The sequence below is a fragment of the Hordeum vulgare genome, chromosome 4H (genome assembly GCF_904849725.1).
Source record: "Hordeum vulgare subsp. vulgare chromosome 4H, MorexV3_pseudomolecules_assembly, whole genome shotgun sequence".
Classification (NCBI taxonomy): domain Eukaryota; kingdom Viridiplantae; phylum Streptophyta; class Magnoliopsida; order Poales; family Poaceae; genus Hordeum; species Hordeum vulgare.
In genome coordinates, this window is record NC_058521.1 from 289,866,186 (window position 1) to 289,889,875 (window position 23,690).

The 23,690-nt window shown below is 42.7% G+C and overlaps 1 non-coding gene and 1 pseudogene across 1 annotated transcript; both read left to right on the forward strand.

Annotated features, from left to right (window-relative positions):
• Window positions 1-338: 338 nt before the first annotated feature.
• Window positions 339-23,390, forward strand: LOC123450462 (annotated as a pseudogene).
• On the forward strand, window positions 18,520-18,593 carry TRNAW-CCA. The gene has a single exon. It is a non-coding gene; the product is annotated as a tRNA-Trp (tRNA).
• Window positions 23,391-23,690: the final 300 nt, after the last annotated feature.

The following is a 23,690-nucleotide window of genomic DNA, read 5'->3' on the forward strand; positions in this document are numbered from 1 at the left end:
ACACCCTCTGCCGGGACGGGTTCGACAAGCCTCTTGTCACCGCAGAGGGCGACTTCGCCATACTCGTGGCGGAGCTCGTCGTGGCGTTGGAAGATGTCGTCATCTAGGTGGCTAAGATCTTGGACAGTGAGAGCCGCGACCCCTTTTGTGAGGCCGCGACAAGCGTCTTCAGTCATCTTAATCTTTGTGAGCCGGAGTTTGAATTCGACTCCATGATCCTGTCGGTCCCTACCGAGGCCCGCGATAGCGTTGGCGAGGCCGTGAAGGGCCACGTGGAGGCGTTGGTGAAGAGTTTCACCCGCGTTGCAGTTCCCCATCTCCGAATACCGCTGAAGCCGATGGCAGGGAAGACAACGCCACCGACGCCGACGACAAGCCCCCTGAAGAAGGAGAAGATGGCGGCGGCGGTTCCTCCTGATTTCTTCTCCCTGTTTTTCTCTGCAATGCACATCGTGCCTCGTGGAGGCGTCAAACTCATTTGCATTTTCAAGAAGTTGTTAAGGCTTGTATTAATTGGCTGACTGCTTGAATGTTTTCTTCGCCTCGTTTATTTCATGTTTGTTGTGATACTCTGCATCGGCAGGGCCCAACCCGCGCATACTCAGCTGCCATTGAACCGACCGGATTCTAGGACGGCCCAAGAGGTGAGGGGCTACAGGTCCAGTTAGGCTCCTGAGTCGCAATGATCAGGAGTCCCCGTTGACGTGCCAGCAGCCCTCAAGAGGGGAATGCAGCAAGGATTTCGATACTTCTGAGCACCTTCAGCACTCTGCGCCGATAAGGCCCGCCCCACGCGTACCTCCACCGCCTTTGGATAGGCCGGATACCAGGAAGGCCCAAGGGGGAAGGGGCAACGTGCATAGTTTGTTCCCTGAGTCGTGATGCTCAGGAGTTCCCCTTGACGTACGGGTGACTCCAATATCCCTCCTAAGAAACTGACTATTTGAGGCTCCCGAACTCCTTCAGCACTCTGAGTTGGCAGGGCCCGCCCCACGCGTACCTCCACCGTCGTTGGACCGCCTAGGTAGCCCACGAGGGAAGAGGCTACGGGCGTAGGCCAGGCTCCTAATACGCGATGCTCGGGAGTCCCCTTTGACGTACGAGTGACTCTAGCGTTCTCCCTAAGAGATTTTAAGTGGCTTGTTGGGCGCACAAGGCTCTGCATCGGCAGGGCCTGTCCCGCACGTACCTCCACTGTTGTTGAACCGACCGGATTCCAGGACGACCCAAGAGGGAAGGGGCTACGGACGTAGTTAGGCCCCTGAGTCGGGATGGTTAGGGGTCCCCCGTGACGTACGAGTGGCTCCGTACCTCCAGTTGTCCGTCCCCCGCATTGGGCGTGGGCGTAGTCATATGTGGACTGGGTTGACTTCCTCGCCAACTATGGGCATAGTCATTGGTGGACTGTGTTGATTTCCTTGCCAGCTGCGGGCATAGTCATTGGTGGACTGTGTCGATTTCCTAGCCAGCTGCGGGCATAGTCATTGGTTGACTGAGTTGATTTCCTTGCCAGCTACGGGCATAGTCATTGGTGGACTGACTTGATTGCGTACGTCTTCTTCCTAGCGCAGAGTGTAGGGCTGTTGATACGTCTCAAACATATCTATAATTTTTGATGGTTTCACGTTGTTATCTTGTCATCTTTGGATGTTTTATGTACCTTTTATATCTTTTTTTGGGACTAACTTATTAATTCATTGCCAAGTGCCAGTTCTTGTTTTTCCTGTGTTTTTGGCTCTTTTTTGATCTGATTTTGGAACGGAGTCCAAATGGAATAAAATCCCCGAAATGATTTTTCCCGAGCGGAAGAAGATCAAGGGGCCTGTGGGCCAAGTCAGGAGTGCTCCAGGGAGCCCACAAGCCCCCACTCCGCCACCAGGGGGAGGCGGCGGTGGCAGGGCTTGTGGCCTCCCTGGCGCGCCCCTCACCTAGATCTTGCACCTATATATTCCCTAAAAATCAGAAAACAAATCAGAGGAGCCTCGAAAATACTTTTCCGCCACCGCAAGCTTCTGTTTCCGCGAGATCTCATCTGGAGACCCTTCCCGGCGCCCTGCCGGAGGGGACTTTGGAGTTGGAGGGCTTCTTCATCATCATCATCGCCCCTCCATTGACTCGTGAGTAGTTCACTTCAGACCTACGGGTCCGTAGTTAGTAGCTAGATGGCTTCTTCTCTCTCTTGGATCTTCAATACAAAGTTCTCCATGAACTTCATGGAGATCTATACGATGTAATCTTCTTTGGCGGTGTGTTTGTCGAGATCCGATGAATTGTGGATTTGTGATCAGATTATCTATGATGTATATTTGAGTCTTTTCTGATTTCTTATATGCATGATTTGATATCCTTGTAAGTCTCTCCGAGTCTTGGGTTTTGTTTGGCCAACTAGATCTATGATTCTTGCAATGGGAGAAGTGCTTGGTTTTGGGTTCTTACCATGTGGTGACCTTTCCCAGTGACAGTAGGGGCAGCAAGCCACACATTGAGTGGTTGCCATCAAGGGTAACAAGGTGGGCTCTGTCGTTGATATGAGATTGTCCATCTACATCATGTCATCTTGCTTAAGGCGTTACTCTGTTCTTTTGGACTTAATACACTAGATGCATGCTGGATAGCGGTCGACGTGTGGAGTAATAGTAGTAGATGCAGAAAGTATCGGTCTACTTGTTTTGGACGTGATGCCTATAGATATAATCATTGCCATAGATATCGTCTCGACTTTGCGCAGTTCTATCAATTGCTCGACAACAATTTGTTCACCCACCGTCTACTTGCTTTGATGAGAGAAGCCACTAGTAAACACTACGGCCCCTGGGTCTATTCACATCTATCGTTTACACCTCCCCTTTTACTCTTATTTGTTACTTTGTTGCTTTCAGTTCTCACTTTGGGAACAATCTATAAGGGATTGACAACCCCTTCATAGCGTTGGGAGCAGGTTTTTTGTGTTTGTGCAGGCACTTGTGATACTCCTTCACTGGATCGATACCTTGGTTCTCAAAACTGAGGGAAATACTTACCACCGCTGCGCTGCATCACCCTTTCCGCTTCGAGGGAACACCAACGCAAGGCTCCAAGGCCACGGGGAAATCCTTTGCATATTTGCCTAGGAAGTCCCTAAAGGCGTAGCCGTAGCAGAAGGATTCCTGGTGCCGTTGCTGAGGAGAATCAAGACAAGAATAGTCTCCCGTCAGCACGTGTTTCTGGCGCCGTTGGAAGGTCTTTTGTTGCACTAGCAGAAGTATTTCTGGCGCCGTTGCCGAGGAAGGAGAGATCTATCCAAGTAGGTCCCACAAACTCATCTTTTGCATTTACTTTTTTTGCCAGTTGCCTCTCGTTTTCCTCTCCTCCACTTCACATTTGCCATTTTCATTTGCCTTTCTCCTTTGCCTTTTTCGTTTGCCTTTTTCGTTCGCCCTTTTCTCTCGTTTGCCTTTCCGTTGCTTGTGTGCTATGTGCCTTCAATATGCTTGCATCTTTGTTTGCTGAAAATCTAGTGATATGGATCCTCATCCACTTGCTAATCTCTGTAAGAGACCCACTTATGTGGAACGAATTGCTAGTGAGTTGAGGGCACTTGACTATCTTTATGGAGTTTTGCTTGAGATGCGTGAATCTGAAAATTGTGAGGAAGAACTTTATGAAGTGATTCACGAGGGCTCCTTGGATGAAAAGCATGATTGCAATGGTTTCATTATAAATCCTATTAGTGAAAATCATGCTAAAAATATGCAAAACCCTAAGCTTGGGGATGCTAGTTTTGCTATGTCCCCTACTTGTTGCAATAATCATGATTGGGGTGACGATCTTTCTTATGATCTTGAAAATTTGTTTAAGCCTCATGATGAGTATGATATATGCAACAATATTGAAAGTATGATATTTGCAACAATATTGAAAATTTGTTTAAGCCTCATGACTTTAGTTGATGATAATCCCACTATTTTGGAAGAGCGTCAACTTTGCATGCATGTGGATCATGAAAAGAATATCCTATGGGATAGCTATATTGTTAAATTTGAATATGATCCCACATGTAATTGCTATGAGAGAGGAAAATATTGTGGTATAAACCTTCATGTTACCAAATCACCTCTCGTGATGTTGAGATTGCTCTTGTCTCTTTCTTCTTCCTTGCATATGGCAACTATTGGTTGTCTTGACAATCTGTTTTCCTATAAAATGCCTATACATAGGAAGTATGTTAGACTCAGATGTGATTTTCACATGTTTCATGATGCTCTCGTTGTGCTTCAATTCTTGTCTTTTGTGTGAGCATCATTGAATTTTCAATGCCTAGCTAAGGGCGTTAAACAAAAGCGCTTGTTGGGAGGCAACCCAACGAATCTATCCTTTTTCTTTCTGTTTTGTGTTTTCCAAACTTTCATAATTCTGTTATGATTTTGTTTTTTGTGGTGTTCCTTTTTGCGTTTGCGCCAAGCAAAACCATTATGATTAGTCTTGGGGATGATCGTTTGGTCATGCTGGAAAAGACAGAAACTTTCTGCTCACGAAACGAATTTTCAGTTTTTTTTTCTGTAAGAGCTTTTGAGTTGATTCTTTTTGCGGCTGATTTAAACGCAAAGTGTTCAGACTGTCGTAAGTTTTCAGAATTTTGGAAGTAACACAGGTATACGGAATATAGAGATTGCTACAGACTGGTCTGGTGTTAACAGATTCTGTTTTTGTTGTGTTGGTTGCTTATTTTGATGAAACTATGGATAGTATCGGGGGGTATTAGCCATGGAAGATTGAAAATACAGTAACTCAACATCAGCATAAGTAGAATTAAATTTTCTACAGTACCTAAGGAAGTGGTGGTTTTCTTTCTCATACTAATGTTATCACGAGTTTCTGTTTAAGTTTCGTGTTGCGAAGTTTTCAAGTTTTGGGTGAAGTTCTTATGGACAAAGAAATAAAGAGTGGCAAGAGCTCAAGCTTGGGGATGCCCAAGGCACCCCAAGAGATTCAAGGATGGCATCAAAGCCTAAGCTTGGGGATGCCCCGGGAAGGCATCCCCTCTCTCGTCTTCAATCCATTGGTAACGTTACATGGGGCTATATTTTTATTCACCACATGTTACGTGTTTTTGCTTGGAGCGTCTTGTATCGTAGGAGTATTTTATTTTTTTTGTGTCACAATCATCCTTGCTGCATACCTAGAGAGAGAGACATGCACACACCGTGATTTTGTCGAGCTTCACTTATATCTTTTGGTAGACAATTCAGCTCACATGTGCTTCACTTATACCTTTTGAGCTAGATACTTTTGCTCTATGTGCTTCAATTATATCTTTAAGAGCACAGCGGTGCGTGCCTTGGTAGTTGATCTATGCTTTGAAAGTAGTCTCAAAAGGGCTAGTTATCGTAAGGGATACGAAAACTTCCACCTTCATGTGCATTGAATAGTTAGAGAAGTTTGATTCCTCTCAATTAGTTTTGAGATATGGTTGTGGTAATATTTAAGTTATGCTAGTAAGGTGTTGTGGATCTAGAAATACTTGTGTTGAAGTTAGTGATTCCCGTAGCATGCACGTATGGTGAACCGCTATGTGATGAAATCTGAGCATGATTAGTCTATTGATTGAGATAAGCATTCCTTCTATTGATGATGGAAAAATCCAAGGATCCATCGTTACTTCCCATCTTTTTCAGCTCTGCTCGCTGACTTTTGAAAGGAAAGGAGACTGATCTTGACGTCGGCGTTGGTTTTTCCAACGAAACATTCTTTCATGAACTTTCATGATAAAACAAAATGCTTGTTGCCTCGTAACGCATACAGTGGAGCGTTTGTCCCATCGACGAAGGCCACTTATTCCTATCAAGAAACAGCCTTTACTTATTCCTATCTACACCCACACAATCGAAAGAAGAAAGAGAGAGAGATCATAAGAACATGGTCCACCTGGTCCATCTACTTTCAAGTGAAAATAACAGAGCGAGAAAATGGCTTGTGCTTCTTGCACGAATGCCTTTTTTCGTAAAATATAAGAGCGAGTCTCCCAACTGAGCTATTTCGTCATTTTATAAAAGACTCATTGATGCGAGAGATGCGATGAGACAATCTCATTCTTACAACGACTTGGTTTACCGGAACTGCGGCCTTCACACGATGGAATGGCACTATTCTATTGTTGTCCTCATGGGCTCCGCCATCTTATCGATCGAGAATGCTATCATCATAGAAAATCTTTACTTTTTCATATGCATTTATTAAGAATGCAACTTGGCGATTGCTCTCGGAATTCTTCTTGTTCCCATTCTTGAATTGATTTGCATGAAAATTCAAGTAGACCTCTTAGGAAAGAAAGTGTGAGTTGACGATTAGGGTGCGATTGACCGACCAGAAAGGAAATGAATAAAAAAATCAGACAATCAAACAAATAAAGGTAGAGGTAGAGACGAAGTATAACAAGAAATCAAGGACCTCGTGAGTACTACTTAGGCAGTCGGCCTCATCAATTAGTCATGCCAATGAGATATCAAGCCCTCGATTCCAACGGGGCTACGGACAAGAAAGATCCTTTCGAGATTCTATTTCCCCTTGGGTCTATCAAGCTGAACAGTTCGTGGGGATATAAGAAGATCAAACTTAGACAACTGTCTACACTACCTCTTTAATGATCCGGATTCCATGACGCATAATTCATCTGTCCATATATATTCCTAATTTCATGTTCATCACCATTTCAAATCGGGCAAGGAGAAGTCGTCGTGTTGGTTCTAGGATGGAATGATCTTTTGATCCAAAGATGCTGGTGCTAAAACCTCTTGTGTCTCTTTTAATAGGACCGCGAAGGCAAGAGCATTGAGGAAGCAAGGATTATCCCATAACTAATTAATGCGGGAAAAAAACAAGATTTCACTGAAAAAGGTGCCTAACCCCGGGATTTTTCGATACTTTTCTTGAAATTGACTGGATTTGGAAGAAAATGCACTCAACCTAACAAATCCTGATCAATTCAAGTGGTTAATTTAAGGGGGTACATGGGGCTTACGCCGAAGGAGATAGGAATGAAGTAGGGCAGGCATCTACCGAGAGATTGGAATGCCCTATCGTCATGGAATGCTGGTACCACCTACGGTGCTTGATAGTCTTCAATCCAGACGGTCTCGAGAGTACCTTGACCCAGATCATAGGGCTTGATGTGGCTTTGGGGCTCCCCATAAGGTAATAGAATAGGTAGTTCACGCACCATCATCAATATGTTGCTGCTATTGAATCAGGTTTTGAATCAAGCAGCAAGAGTCCGACCTCAGGGTCCACCATAGAAAGGCATTCCTCAGTCCCAGAATAGCATGCATAGGGGATCCATATTCCAATCATGTGAGCAGACTTCTTCGATAAGCAAGCAGTTGTTTGCGTTGGCCCGGATACAGACGAAAGGGAGGGGAAGGTATAGAAATCTATCGAAAGAGCATCTTAACGGCGATGCGTGGAAGGAGTCCCTCTTATTTCAGTATATAGGAGTTCTTGTCCGCGGGACCTAACTAACTACCTGATGGATGGAAAATAAGGGAAAGTCAATAGCAGATCGCACTCAACAAAGTAAAACGGGATGAATTCAATTGCCAAGACCTGCCAGTGGCTGATTCCATAAGCATAGAAAGAAGGGTTTACGAATAAAAAAACTACTCATTAGGGTCTCTTTTGATATCCGGCTATGTGAAAACCCACGTACTCTTCTCTGAAACAGCCTACCTACCTTTTGCTTTTTCAGATAAGTAAATAAGCGGACCTCCTTTCCGGAGAGAAAGTTTCTACTTTACTAACCATGGGTCTTGATCACAAAGTTCTAAGGTCAATTCTCTAATGAGAACAGACTCTGTCCACAAGGGCCATCAAGCCAACTATATGGAAGGACCCACTCCCACATTCCCGCTCGTGTTCCGTTTTCCTTGTGGTTCCCGTAGTCGAAGCAGCTTAAAGAAGGCCAGGTTTGGAACTCGTGAGGGATGTTTCGTTGCATGTGGATCTTCCACGCCTACTTTGTCCTAAATTTGGTCACCCATGCACTTTTCTAGTTAGGGCTCGAGTGGGTCCTTTGATAATATAGGTAAGCCGGGCTTCTTTTTAAGCAATATCATGACTAGAATCTTGAGAGGATGACTACGTCCTTGAAGCTACAAAGTCCAACGAATGTTGAATCGACGCATGACGAAAACAAGGAAAAAGAAAAAGTGACTTCCGTTGACCAAGGAAATCGAAATGTATGTGTCGGTAGAACAAAGACACCATTAGATGATAAATTGATGTTGCCTGCACACACAGATTCAGGAGATGACAATTTTAGCTTCAATATGAGATGCCAATGATGTATTCAATAAGGAATGAGTGTTTCCCGAGTCGACCAAGAAAATAGGGTAACATCAAAATTATGGACTACTGAGCAAGCTAACTGAATGGAACGGGGTGCAGGAGATTTCTAATTAGCTTCAGCGGAGAGGACCCTTAGATCCGAAGCAGAGTCATCATGGTACTGTAACATAGAATAGCCTGCAGCAGTACTCCGCAATAATTCCACTATTTCCTGAACAACATGGAGGTTAACAGTAGCTTTACACTGACAATCCTTCGCCCATCGCTCACCACAACCAATCCAGAGAACCTTCGCGCGCTGATAAGCCTTCAGTCTATCATAAGAAGAATACTTGAAACTAACACTTAGACACTTGAGTAACCAATGAAATCTTACATCTTGTGGCATGCTCACCAATATTGATGTAAAGTGAGGTGATCAGGGTTGATGCTGTGATGCGAAGGGAAGGGGCCACTCAATTCAATTCAATGTCGTAATCCGACCTGGCTTCTCCTGTCCGAACTTGGGATAGATTGATACTCGTTTTCTGCTAGATTTTAACTTGCTTAAAAAGAAAGGAATCAGCTTCCGAAAAGTGATTGATGGAGAAGCTCAAAAGTCTCAATCCACCACTAGCTATCATTCAAGTTTGAACTTTTCGAGCTCATCCTTACCTTTGCGCCTTAGCTGCTTGTTCCAAGTAACCCATTTCATTTTCTTAGCGGGATCCTTTAGAAAGTCTCTGTTATCGCTTGTCCAGAGCCAGAGCCTATATCTCATCAATCTCCATCTGAGCCTCAATCGTGAACTGAAGATGATGCGCGATCAGCGAGGAATGAATTCAAAAACCCATACTTGGAGCATTATTGCACTTGGGATAAAGTAGATGTCGAAACAGCTTCTTCCTCAAGTTCGATATCATGAGTGATGTCTATGATAATATGCTCACTTCATATGAGTTAGTTCATTCCATGAGCTTGAGGAAAGGTTGAAACCATTTTAGAGCTAGGCGGGGTCTCTCAGATGCAGACTAACCCATTTCGACGTGAAGCATCGCATCGGCTTGTGCTCCTAAATCTAGTTATTGATTATTGACTTGTCAAAGGCAGGTTGGTGTCTTAATGTGGAGGAATTCCGTACCTAAGATAAGAAGTTTCATTTCATGCCTACCGTAGTCCCTATTTTATTCGGCATAGTCCCCCTTACCTACTCCCGAGAGTAGAAAATCAACACTTATGTTGCTCTTAATAAGAAAGAGATGCTCGGGTAGCAAAGTTTCCTACCATTAGGTATTGTTTGAGCCCGTAACTTCCATTAGGAGAGGCATCCTCGCTCAGTTTCAACTGGTGGTTACTTAAGTTTATTTTCTCTGCAGGATTGCGTTTCAAATTCAGACTTGTCTTTGTTAAACAACGCTTTCGGGTTGCCTAGACCAGAGAATTCAAGAAATAGAGACGTGCATTGCCTAATTGGTAGTTTATTTCCCACCATAGCTTTACTCAAGTGGAAATCCTTTGAATCGAACAAAAAGTTCGTAACCGCTAGGCTGCATCGTCCCCTTCAACCAGAGTCATCTAGATTACAGATTTCATAACTGCATTTTGCAAGAAGATAGTGCCTCCCATTCTATGGAGTAACGATAATAATAATACTCCACGTCGCCTTCAGGCTTGGATCCATGCCTCGCATCTTCTTCTTTCTCAGAAAAGAACAAAGATTGTTCAGATTCTTTGCCAGGAGAGTCCCGGGCTTTCGAGCCCTACTCGTGGGAGTTTCTTTATCCATCATAGCTATTGGCATCTTGGCGTTAAACAACTCGTTTATATAAACACTTTTTACATAGCAGAATCCTTCTCAGGTAGATTTGTGTGCCACTCGTCATCAGACAGTGAAACGTCTGGTCTAATCCTTAGCTGAGGGATCTTAACTCCTCTCCTGCCATCCATATCCGTGCCCACCCGGACCATGGGAAAGAAAGGAGAAGACTAAGCAGCTCAATAGGGTCTCGAGTACGACTATAGTACCAAAGCTTGGTGCTTCTACAAGTCAAGCAATTACCACGGGTGGATATTCAATAGAAAGCCTACTTTAGTAGGTCAAACTGCGGGGATCTCTTAGTTCTAATGGCTGGATCTCAGAATCACGTAGATGGGTAGAAGTAATGGGCGAACGCACCTAAGTTAGAGATTTCAACTACTATGGTAGTGATGGGGTGCCTGTTTACCTAAGTAGGCCTAGTTCTTTATATAATGAGCATTCGCGTCCGGGGACTTTGATCCAACTTCAGCCGATGGGGGAACGGCAAGGGATGCACCGGTATCTGGACACGTGATGGACCCAGTAGTAAATATTCCTTTGTGGAAGGCTTTGGTTATACCTGGGTGGCAAAGTGAAGTTTCTGGTGGGTAGGTTTCTAAAACAACCCTCTGCAAGGAAGCACGCCCGTATCAATCCTTTAATCTTGGATAACATTTTCTGGAAATAGGAGTGATAGTCGGGTCAGACGAAATAAAATATGTTGCGGTGAGCCGGACTGTGACCCTAGGCCCCGTGCCTACTTATACATTTAGTAAAGAAGTTATTCGCGACCGAGCGGAAGCTTTGTATCTGCCATGTCCTATTCACCGCCTCTGTCTGTTAGGACAAGGCTCTCTGCTTCAATAAGAAAAGTAACAAACGCCTTGGGCTATTACATTTGCTGGGTACGCCTCTTTCTTTTGTTACCACCTTTACTACTCATAAGTCACGGGCCTTCTCCCTGAGCTGGGCTATCTTGCGCTTTTGAATCAAGTTGTTGATGAACGGTCGATGTGAAGATAAAGGCATGGTCGATTTACTCTTTTGGATTCTCAGAACCAACGGGCTTAACGCCCCAAATAGGGGCATTTCTACCATCTATCTAAACGGGTATAAAAACAGAGAAATAGGCTCATTAAGTGAAGTGAGAACAGAACTCGATCTTTGCTAGGCGTGAGAAGAAGATATCGGTCCTTTGGCCATTGGGAGCAGTGGTAAAGAAATCCTTTGAATGGATCAGTGAGTTCCGGCACGATTGCTGGAACGAACGGAATCTACGGGAATGAGATCTTTGTGTTGGCACGATATCTTTCAGGAACTGCGGTAATCCAATCCTTGAGCTAAGGACGAATGCTTGATTTGCAATCTTTCAAGACGATTTTCTTGTAGCAGATGTGGAATCCAGATTGGCATAACGGGTTCTACGTGAAGTCAGCCGTTCATCATCATTTGAGGGTTCGGGTCGGGATTATGGCCATAAATCGCTACTTTTTCCACTAGAGCAAATAACATTCTAGGAAACAGGCATAGGACACTAGAGCGAATAGCATTCTTCGAAACAGGCACGCACAGGACTTGAAGGAGAATGAGAGAGTGATCCCTTTCCAACAGACTGATCGAATTTCAGTGATACACTACGCCTGGCACTATTCGTCACATTAGTAGTTAAGTTACTCATTTGTTACGAACAAAGAGGCGCTAGAGATTCTATGAACTTCAGATCGATGCCATTCACTAATCTCAGTTGTCTTTCTATGGATTTCTGGGCTGATTGGCGATAAACCTTAAAAGTAGCTGCTATGGGCTCTGTGGTGCGTCTGAGAGCCCTTCCCCATGGAGGGTTCCCATTCTGCTAATCTTGCTATCTTCCCCAGGTTTGCTCGTTTCGATTGGAACAAGAAGTCCGTATTGGTATTTCTTGGTAGTGGTAGGAGATGTTCAGCAGTAACAAACAGTAGCTGCAAGTAGATCATCTCTCTTTCTTTCGTACAAGCAGATCGTTGGGATGAGATCTATAGTCTAAGAATCGGTTCATAGGAAAGCACACCTTGCAGTTGGCATCGGTATAAGATTTCTGTCTTGTCCCTCGGAGTGGAGCTAGACTCAATTCCTTTGTTCTAGACATTATACGTTACTCACTAAGGAAGAAGAAAGTAAAGTATCTACACTCATATCGGATCTAGAGATCTGCCCCGGGATGGAAAGGTATCGATCGACCAAGAACTTGTCGAATTTCTTTGACCTCGGAGCCCGTACAAGCTCTTCTTCCACAACCATATGTGACCTCCCCGAGTTTCGAACCCCTCGCCCTCTAAATGTGGATCTCCTCCTCCTCGTTGTTGCCGTGGGGAGACCTCACGTCTAGTTGAAATAGATGCAAGTAAAACTTTCTGATAGCTATGTGAGCACGGATCTTGCTATCATAAGAATAGGGCTCTGGCAATAGATCAAAATCACTAGTCCATTCTGATTCAGAAGATAGGGTTGGGCTGGCAGGTTCTAGTTTGTTCGCACAAGAAAGAGAAAGAAGTGCCGGAGGCAGCACTGGACCAAGTAAAGGTATCAGATACGTCTCAGCTCAGCTTGAAAGGGAATGTGTTTCTGGGGAATCGTAGTTTTGATTCTCAGCTAAAGCCGACCCTTGTAAAATAGAATCTACTTATTTACCGCCTAATTTGCAATCTTATGATCCGCCTCACAATATGATAAGAAATAATCCACCCAGGACCAGAAACCAGACAATAGCTTTGTTTCACGACGAATCCAAATAAGTGTAATGTACTTCCTTTATGCTTGATTCCGGATTGACCTATGAATCGAATATGGAAAATTTAAGTGCCCGGCCCAGGAGGTAGGTCCAGTCTGCAGTGAAATCTCGAATCCCCCTTTGGCATAGGAAATTCTTTGACAACGGATCGATCCCAGTGATACACGTATAATGTTATGAACAAAGAGTTAAGCGATTAGTTAGCGATCTGGTTATGGATTGGCAACGAGCACTATGATTTTTGAAACATAAACTGCTTTCTTTACCTCCAATAAGAATAGAAGCGACCGCTTCTAAAGCATGGGGCAGATTTCTTTACATGATCTGCGGGCAAATGGGGCAGATTTCTTCTTGAGTTGAGTTTTTAGTCCATCACTGGAACTTCTAAAACAACTATACTTATATTGCCTACCCGGCTACTCACGCGCTCATGAGCTACTCTCCATAGCAAGGAAAGAGCCCACATGAAATCCTTGTTTTGTTATTCATATAAGATAGCATTGGGAGAAGAAAGCGGAATTGCTTTGCATGCATTGCATGGTTTTTAGTGACCTAATAAGGAGTCAAGTCAAAGTTTACGAAGGTAAGCGTGAATGCTTTAGGTTCGCTACGATAGTAGTTACTCACTGGGTCAACAAGTCAAGGTATAGTTGTTTACAAGGTTGCAGGGTTGGATCGACTAACTTGAGAAAGAGAATGCGGCTGATCGCCATGAGAGGATACGGATCTGGTTTGGATAGCCCAGCCATCTGGGTTGCCAACTACGGATTATCGGGTTAATTCGATTCGTGGGTGGAGATGGAAGGCAAGCTGGTTACGAAAATCGGGATATCTATATGACCACGAAACCTACGATAATACTTTTCCTCCGGGGGTACGCCAAGTAAGAAATACGACCTACGAACAATACGATTTAGCGGCAAAGGCAAAGCACATTCCATAGTTGTAGATACGGTATGACAATCTATGGCTTCCCTCCTCTAAAGCAGATTCCTTCCTTTCCGGCTCATAGTGGTTACGAGCAGACGTGCAATTCAATTCGAATCAATTGCTTTGATATGAGATATGACGATAACGAGCGCTAGAGAACATCGCTAGAGCTCCCTTTTTCCTAGGTCCAATACGAGCTCCTTTACGGCGTATAAAGCAATGAAATCTATCGTATCATGAAGCTCGGAACCCACATCAGGCTCAATAGAAGGACAGGCTGTCTCGGAAGTGCTTCCCTTATGCTAGGAGGGAGTAGAACCGGTATCTTTTATACCCCGTATTCGTACTGAAATGATCCACCCGGCCAAAGCTTTGCCAATTCCACCATTAAGAAAGCACATGATATGTAGTATATCAAGTAGTTCCTCTACATGATTAGGCTCCGAGGTTTCAGATTTTTCCTTCCTACGAAAAGGGATTCGTATATACATTCAATGGTAGTATGGGATTTAACGGCTTTCTTCCTACTAGCTAGATTAATACCAGCAACCATACCTTCCTATCTGGATAAAGGCTCCTCTAACAAAATCAAAGGGAATATCCTAGGTTTCGAATCAACGGCTTCGACACCTCGGAATTTAACAAATTCAATAGATTCAATAGTGGTATCCCCACCTCCCCTTAGCTATCAATATCAAAATCCCTACTTGTCCGTGGGTTCAACAATGCACACTAACGAGATGAAATCTACACCCAGCGGGGCAGCTGTCCTTGTCCTCGGTTAAGTAACGGCAGTAGTGGAAATACCTATTTCGGTTGCTTCGGTTCCGGGAATCAGATCGGTTCCTTCCTCTGCTAAGGCTTTGGTTTCATCGTATTGACTACGAAAGGTAGGGTGTAGGTTCCCACAATCTTTCCTACGATTTCTACGAATAGATGACTATGACTAACGCAAGAGGGATTCCTGCGACTAACGCTAGAGCAAAGGGAAAGGACAATGAAGGAGCAATAAACAGATTGAAGAGCTATTAGTATAGCAAGTATTAATTCAACAATTAGTAAGTTTGGGAAGACTGCTTTGCCTGGATTTGATGTGCGAAACCTAATGGTCGCAGGTTCAAGTCCTGCTATACCCAAAACAAAAAAAAACCACTCTTGTATTCGTAAGGATGCATAATAGTCTTCAAAGAGCACTCTTTGGCCTTGAGAAAAGACCCTTTCTCATCAACATCTCGAATTCGCTCGTTGTTTGAGGTAAGTATAAAGGAGATCAGGCTAGCCCGGTCATTGATAGGCCGGCCTTCTCCTTATTCATTGGACAGGGCGCGGGGGAAAGTCAAGTCAAGCACTAGTTAGTTGGGGTGCGACACACCAAAGAAGCGTTCGTTGCACTAGCGCCTTATCTTTTGAAGCTAAACAGAGGCTCGAAAGACGGAGTACGTCCGAAGTCGTTGGCTGCCTTTTTGTAGTGCGCAAGTCAGAGTGAACTTCTTCTTCTGTTCTACGAATCTACTAACGAGAACTGCCGTACAGTCCTATCTTTTTTTAAGAAAGATCGTAGATGAACGTTTCGTTTCGTTACCTAACTAGTTGAGCAATTCATTCCAAGGTAAACAAAGAGGTATTTCCTTTTCTCGTTCACTCCTTCTCTCCTTCTATCCCAGTAGGCATATTCATGCTTTTTTGCTATCCATGTTGATCAAATAGAAGAAGGGGAAATTCAGACTAGGGAAAACACTTCCAAAACTGAAAAAAAGATAAAACAACTTTCTTATTGTCAAGTAGTAAACCAGAGTTCTCATCCTAGGAAACCATATCGATCAGCGGTTCAGAGCTCCCAACTTAACCTGAGAATGGTTTTATACTAGAACCATACCTGAACCATACCCGTTCATTTATCCCTCAAAACCATACTTGAACCATACCCATTTAATGTCATTTTTAGCCCAACCAAAACCGAACCCACTATTTTTTCCACCCAAACCAATTTAAACCCGATACATAACAATGGGTTTAAACCCAGTACGTAACTATGGGTTTGCTTTAATTTACATATGATTGCACAAATTGACATGTTAAGAAGCAAATGAGATAGAAAAGACATAAGTGCATCAAAAACAGTTTGGAAACAAAGTTATCCTTGAGATATGGTCAGCACAGAGCAAGAGACAAAAAGAACATCCCCATGACTAAAAAGCTCACTAACAAGTGTATTGAAACCAAATTGCTTAGCGAAAGCACAAGCAAACACTTCCGATTTTCATGTGGTGTTTCCCCATAATACATAATTACATAGTGCATTACAGCATGCACGCGGATCAAAGATACTCGTTGTCGATCGTCGTTGATTATTGCATTAACCAATGCCTAGAGACTGGTTTGGAACCATAGTTTATAACCGCTAATAATCAAACCATTTAAACCCATAATCAGCTATACCCAAACTGATTTATCCACATACCCAAACCAAAACCAAACTCAAAAAATCTCAGACCAATAAAACCTGAACCAATCAAACCCAAAGTAAGAACCGAACCGTTACACCCGGTTTTTTAAAAACCATTCTCAGGTTTACTCCCAACTACGAAGATCTTTTCTAGAGCGAGTCAACAATTCGTGGATCCGTGGTTTGGATGAAGCTATGTACCCGGGTAGAGATGATTTGTCTCAAAGATGTTCCGCTCATCCAAGAATCTTAAACTTCATATACATAAACTCATAAATAGCCCTTTCCTTTCTTTTCTTGACTTAAAAAGGTAATCAATCCTTTCTTTTCTTCTGTTATCATGTCTTCCTCTTCCTGATTGAGTCAATCAGGGATAGAAATTCACATCAACTATGAGGAGTAGGGCTGCTGGGCAAATGAATGAACTCTGCCCTAGGCATTTCCAATAAGTTCAGTGAAGTGAGGGCGAAGCCTTTTTGAGAGGGAAAATACATTCCAAATGATATTCCATAATGGAAGGAGTGAGTGGAAGATTTACTGGAAGAAAAAAATACGATACTTTTCTAGTCGTAGGTAGGGCTACCTATCTAGTTTCGTGCTTCGGGCATACCAGATTCAATAGGCTAGGTTATAGCTGACAGATTTCTTTAAGAACTAGCCGCCTATAAGCCTCGCTAGTAGTATTCCTGCCCAGTGCCGGAGTAGTGACTCACAAGGTAAGTTCTCCTCGATGCTTTTCCAACACTCTCTTTTTCTACATACAGTTTGGATTCCTCAGTAGGTAGGGACAACGTTCGAGATCTCATCCGACCCTCTATTTCTCACTGATTGGGAGATTGGATTGGAATTCGAGGAGAACCGATTGGATGTCATCGAACGAATGGAGCACTACGTTGGTTACCCACTGCTAGCCTAGCAGAGATTTCTCTATTTGTTGAAAGTGGAAAGGAGTCATATTTGAATCGGAAAGTTGGGCTCGTTCACTCACACCTTCCTTTGATTATCGATAACTTGGCTTCTAGCTCAAGTAAGCACCCGGCATACCAATTCATTATCCTTGGGGCTCGGCTTGCTCCTTCCTATCTACGTTATTCTTTCTTTGTTACTCTCGTGATGACGTTTCGAAAGAAATCAAGGTTACCAGGTCACAGCTCTGATTCTTCTTCCCTTATAGAACCTTCCCACAAGAAATCAGTGGAAGTGGGTTCGCCCCTACAACTCATCAAATCTGCCTTCTTTTCTGTTCTGCGCTGTACATATTCTCAAGTTATGAGAAAGAATGGATTTGAATACAATTTTGAATTAACAAAATAAACGAATGAAGAATATTTTTACCTCTTCTCTGATAAGCAATCCAAGCATTTGAACTGCTCAATGAACAATAAAGAAAGAGCTAAGGTAAAAAAGTATATGTGTTACTAATAGTAAACCAATTTAATTTGGAGTTTGCTTTCAGCTGAACATGTTATAACTACAAATGAGGTGAGCCTTGATTACGTGGCTTTGCAAGAACTAGAGAGGAACACAAGTTATGTACTTTAGGCTAAACATATGAATTTACAAGTTCAACTTTTCCAATTGGAGATAAACAAAACCAACCAATAATATATATATATATATATAAACTTCCATAATATTTTCTCTATGGTGAAGTAATTTCATCGATAACCACTAAACGATTAAGTAGCGATGTATGCAAAGCTAGACAACGAACATTTCATAATACACTCGTTCTACATATCTTTAGGATAAAAGAAAAAACTACGAAAAAATAAAGTTTTCCTAAATAAAAAGATCAAGAAATCTATTTTTTATGGTTCTGATTTCGTTGAAAACGTTTCCACGAGACTTTCTTTCATTGAAGAAGTCCATGACTTGTTCTAGCTGATATGAGGTTGAACAGGCTTTAGAAACAATGCAAAGAAGGGTACATGAGGGTGGAATAAAAATAAAAAAGATGACCCCTTCTTTCTTCCTGAGAATTACCGATAAATATTCATTCTTTATATGTTAGGTTGGGTTTCAGATGTATATCATTTATTATATGAAACCAAAAATAAGAAATGACAAGAAAATTGTATATAGATGGAGGAATAAATTATGATGTGGAATACAAGGCTGGGGTTCAAATCCTGTCATCCCTACCTATTACTTCTCCTATGGGCAGTAACGAGGGATCAACTGAGATCAATTCAAATTGGACAAAATTCAGAGTTTCATTTTTCTATATGCATGCGGTACAAAAATCATCCTTTTCTTTACTGCTTTATCTCCCGGAAAGCGCTCTTAGTTCAGTTTGGTAGAACGTGTGTCTCCAAAACCCAATGTCGTAGGTTCAAATCCTACAGAGCGCGATTCTGTTCTTGTTATGTCGAATCAAAAAAAAAGAACTTAACAAAGTGGAATGTACGACTACTGTTCTTAACCCAAATCAAAGAAAACAACAGAAATACTCGACCTGGAGAGGAGACCACTGACCAATCTCCATCCATTTTCCCTTGCCTTTCCTTTACGGGTATGCCTATTAAAGAGGGACCTTATAGTAATAATAGTCTAATAGACCAACTAGAAGAGGAGAGGAATCCTTCATGAATCGCCTTGCCTTGCTTAAAGAGGTTTATTAAAAACTGCCCATGGAACTCTTGTTTTGAGGAAGCAATGAACAATATCTTTTTCCATTCTCAATAAATGAGGAAGGAGGGGTGAGGTCCTCACTTGCGAGTGAGGCAAGGCTTTCTTTTATAATACATCCTACCCAATTTTTGTTGACGATTGCATTCTATTCCAATTATTCACTTGTTTTTCTTGTCACCGTGACGAGACCACATGAGAGAGAGAGAACTATTTTCCATTTCCAGACAGACCCCGAGCCGAGGTTGGAACAATTCTTTATTTTCTTGTTGGTTCCTTCTTTATTATTTATTCCAAGTTTTTCTCTTCCATTCGGTTCATTAGCTTTAGGAAAAATAGAAGCTGCGGAAATGCTCGCTTCTAAAAGGCTTAAATGCTCTGATCAAGGCAATGAACATTTTGCACTTGGAAACTAATAAAAAAGGAATTCAAATCATAGTTCGATACAGACTTTTTCTCTTTTAAGAAGGGTGAAACTTTCCTTCCAATACTTGTGCGCTCTACCCATCTCTACTAAACAAACCCACTACACACCGAGTGGCAGGGTATGTGTGTAGGCCTTTTCAAGGACATTCGAAACAACATGTCGATAAATTGCTATAGAAAGTGGGGGTAGATCGAGAGTTCTGACCTTTACGTGGGTTGGGTGATCTTCAAACTCTTGTTTTTCTAGCGAAAGAACGTCCTTCTGAGTGATGATCTCCTACAAGCGAGTATAGTAAGGTTGACTTCAATTGAGACAGAAATGTCACTGGTTAGCTCCTTAGCGTGACAATTAACACCACTTTCTTATTACCTAATGGATTAGATAAGGGAAGAAGGCAGGCCAAAGCTTATAGATTCGGAGATCGTACTTCTAACGCTTTGTCTGAGTCAGTCCTACGAACCCTTCCGGCTGAGACACGAATCCTAGCCTATCTGAGTGGCAGAATGAAGGGCTCTTCAGAAGGCGCCCCCCAAGTCTCCTTTGATACTTCGGAGTCAAGAATTTTTTTTCCAAGGAAGGCGGATTTTTTGCGTTCCGCAGCACGAACAGGGTGTACAGAAGATCGATGTGCCATATTTCTAACCACCTTCATTTGTTGTATGATCAGTAGGGAAGGGAGCCTTTGATAAAGGGACCCCAAACCAAGAAATCTACTGTCTCAGAGCGGCAGTCAAGTTCGTATCGCGGAACTAGAACATTTCTTTGATTGATAGCTCGTATCACGTAAGCAAACCAAGTTATAGGTTTGGAAGTTAGAACTCGGAAAGGTTGTCCTGTGCCTACCTTTGAAGTCTTTGGGTAGGACATCAGGCTAAGGTCTTATGATGAGCCACGCGCATATGAGGTTTACTGCAGCTCTAAAGCTATGTCCCCTATCCTACCACTAGATCTCCTATGTCGGAACATGAACAAAGAAAGTTGTGAGTGTAGTCTTAGGAACAAACCCGGGGTTGCTCTCGCAAAAAGATTGTACTAAAGAAAACTAGAAAGCTCAATCCCAAGCTTTAAACCTCTGGTCCACGGGTCAATGAACGAATGGCTTTTTGGAAATAGAGAACATGGACTCGATTGAACAAAGGTGGCACCGGAATGAATGGCCCACTTGTTTAGGGCAAGAATGAATGGGACTGGTCGACTCGAGTTACCGAGCGACCTCCACTCTTCGACTCGAGCTTTCGCTTCTCCTTTTCTCTTGTTTCGATTTATTAGCTTTTTAGGGAAAGAAGAGGGTCTGAAATACAAAAATGTCTATGAGTGCCGCGAATGAACCTTCGGTTCTTCCCAAGAACAAGGAGACACGAACTAAATAACTCGTATCAGGCTACGGGAATAGTGAACGGGAAGAAGGAACTAGTGAGGCTTTCGTTGGCTTATTGAAGCAGAACTGAATAACTCGTATCAGGTCATGACTTATTGAAGCAGAACGTCAATTGGCCAAGAAAAGGGGAACTCCTTTCGTTGGTAACTATTGAATTGCCTATCTAACAGTGGAGCGAAGCGGAACGTTGAACGGGAAACTCGTGTCGTTGGTTATCCAATTTCCCTCCTTTCTGTTTCGACAAAGAAAACGTTTAGGTATCGGTAATAGGATTCCCACTATGATTTGAAGAAAAAGATAGATTCTATAATAATCCATAAATAATATATAGAATCATGCTCCGTAATCAAGTGCTCGCTGTGAGATGAAGATCTACAGACATGTACCAATTTCTCCCTGCAAAATAAGTTTGAACCCGAGAGACCTATCCTCGTTTCGAAATAAAGGACCGTAGTGAGGATCGATCCCGGATAAGCGAGTTAGTGTAGGGACAGAGGCTGATGATTCTAAAGGTGATATCTAACTACAAGATGACTTTATTTGAAAACGGAATCCAAATATCAACAAAAAGATGGATGGAAGTCTTGTCGATATGAATTGATCTTCAACCCAATGACAATGCTTCGATTTCGATGTTTACTTCTTTCTTGGATGACTGAAGTTTGTGTTCGCATTTCATCAAAGGAAAAGTGGGCTGTACCCACATGAAGAAAAGAGTTGCTCGTGTAAAAGCAATATCTTCTATTTGACTTATCTAGCCGTGTCTTGTCTTGCACATACTCGGCTCGGTGATTGGTTCATCTTCGAATGGCATGGTCCTTCGGATGTAAAAGATCTCGTTTGCTGGCCGGGTCCTTCGATGAGTTTAGATCTCTATGTATGAATCTCTTATGAAATCCCATACTTTTTATCATTTCAGAATGATCAGTATACTGTGTGACTTCTGTGTGACAGTTCTTGCATTTTGTTTGTTGCTTTGCATGAACATTTAGATATTGGAAAGCGAACTCCCTGAATTAGGAATTTCATAGATAGAGAAGGACGGGCAAAAAGAGAGAGACTTACTAACTACCCGGATCAATGCTGATTGACGACTGAATAAATAGCCGGAAGCAACAACTGCACGAGAGGGAAAGAGCGGATCCAACTAAGGAAATGCAGTACCTGTTCTGTCGGAGCTAATCATGCAAAGCTAGCGTAGCGCCAACCGTCGAACTGAATGAATTCGAAAGAACGAATAAGTAAGGAAATGAGACGACTCTTTCTTGAACAATTTCATAAGCAGATCTTCCACTCCACACCAATCACGAGTTTTTTATTCCTCTCGTATATCGTGGTCACGCCCTTAATGATAGGTTTTGAAAAAGATTTTTCGTGTCATTCCCATTTTGGTTCAATTCGGATCCCTTTGTTGTTTCCCTTTCCTCCCGAACCTTTTCCTCGAAATGATAAAGAATCTGGTACACTCGAATTGTATTATTTAAATGCTTATTGGTTGCCAAAAATCCTACTTCTACAATTGGTAGGTCACCGGGTTATTCAAATAAGTCGTGTTTTCTGTGCTTTTCCCATGTTACCAATTCGATCGATTCGGAATGGATCGGTTAAACATTCTATTAGGGAGCACGGTCTTGACTCTTCTGTGTGGTATTCATTCTCGTTTGGCTCTTCGAATCACATCCAGCAGTGGTTGGAACAGCTCGCAAAATCCAACCACTTCACCTACTTTATTGCCCCCAACCGTTTCCCGTACCTCTATTGAAACAGAAGGGTTTCATGTTCTTTCATCGATTGGGTATTCCTCTCCTTTTGTATCTCTTTATCCAATTTTGTTCTCGATTAGTTCACAAGATTGAATGGCCAAGTCATGGAAAAGCCGTTATTCGATTGTTTTAAAAGAATGTTGAGCTGGGCACGGGTATGTAAGTTCAGTGATGTACAAACAAGGATTTATTTTACTTCCGCATCTAGATTGGGGGTTCTATTTAGGAACAATAAGGAAGAGGAATAGAATCTCATTCATGTGTTCATGCTAACAGAAGAGTGGATCCAATACACATAAGGCATCGGTTGTTCTTAACAGCGATGGCTATTCATTTAAGTCTTCGGGTAGCATGACCAGATCTTCAACAAGGTGGAAATTCTCGTATTTCGCATGTACATGTCCCTGCGGCTCGGATGAGTATAGTTATTTATATCGCGACAGCTATAAACAGTTGCTTGTTCCCATTAACAAAACATCCCCTTTTTCTTCGCTCTTCCGGAACAAGTACAGAAATTGGTGCTTTTTCTACTTTGTTTATGTTAGTGACTGGGGGGTTTCGGGGAAGGCCTATGTGGGGTACCTTTCGGGTGTGGGATGCTCGTTTAACTTCTGTATTCATCCTGTTCCTTATTTACCTGGGTGCACTGCGTTTTCAAAAGCTTCCTGTCAAACCAGCTACTATTTCAATCCGCGTTGGACCGATCGATATACCAATAATAAAGTCTCCAGTCAACTGGTGGAATACATCGCATCAACCTGGGAGCATTAGCCAATCTGGTACATCAATACATGTTCCTATGCCCATTCCAATCTTGTCTAACTTTGCTAACTTCCCCTTCTCTACCCATATCTTGTTCGTTCTGGAAACACATCTTCCTATTCCATGTTTTCCCGAATCTCCCTTAACGGAAGAAATAGAAGCTCGAGAAGGAATACCACTAAAAACCTAGTTTGCTCTCAAATAAAAACCTAGTTCACTCGCTAAAGCATCCATGCCTGAATGGTGAAAGCGCCCACCAACCTAGAAAGGCAAAATGGGTCAAAAAGTAGGTTCGGTTCCTGCCGGATGCACTGCCTCTTAAAGACAGAAACAGAGGAGGGAAAGAAGGTAGTATAGGGAACTTGCTTTTGGATTTTTATCGAAAGTGAATCCCTCTAACACTTCTGTTAGTGTTTTATGAGAAAATCTTTTATAGACACAACAAGTGTGAAAATCCTTAGTCACTAGGCAAGAAAGCTCGATGGGAACA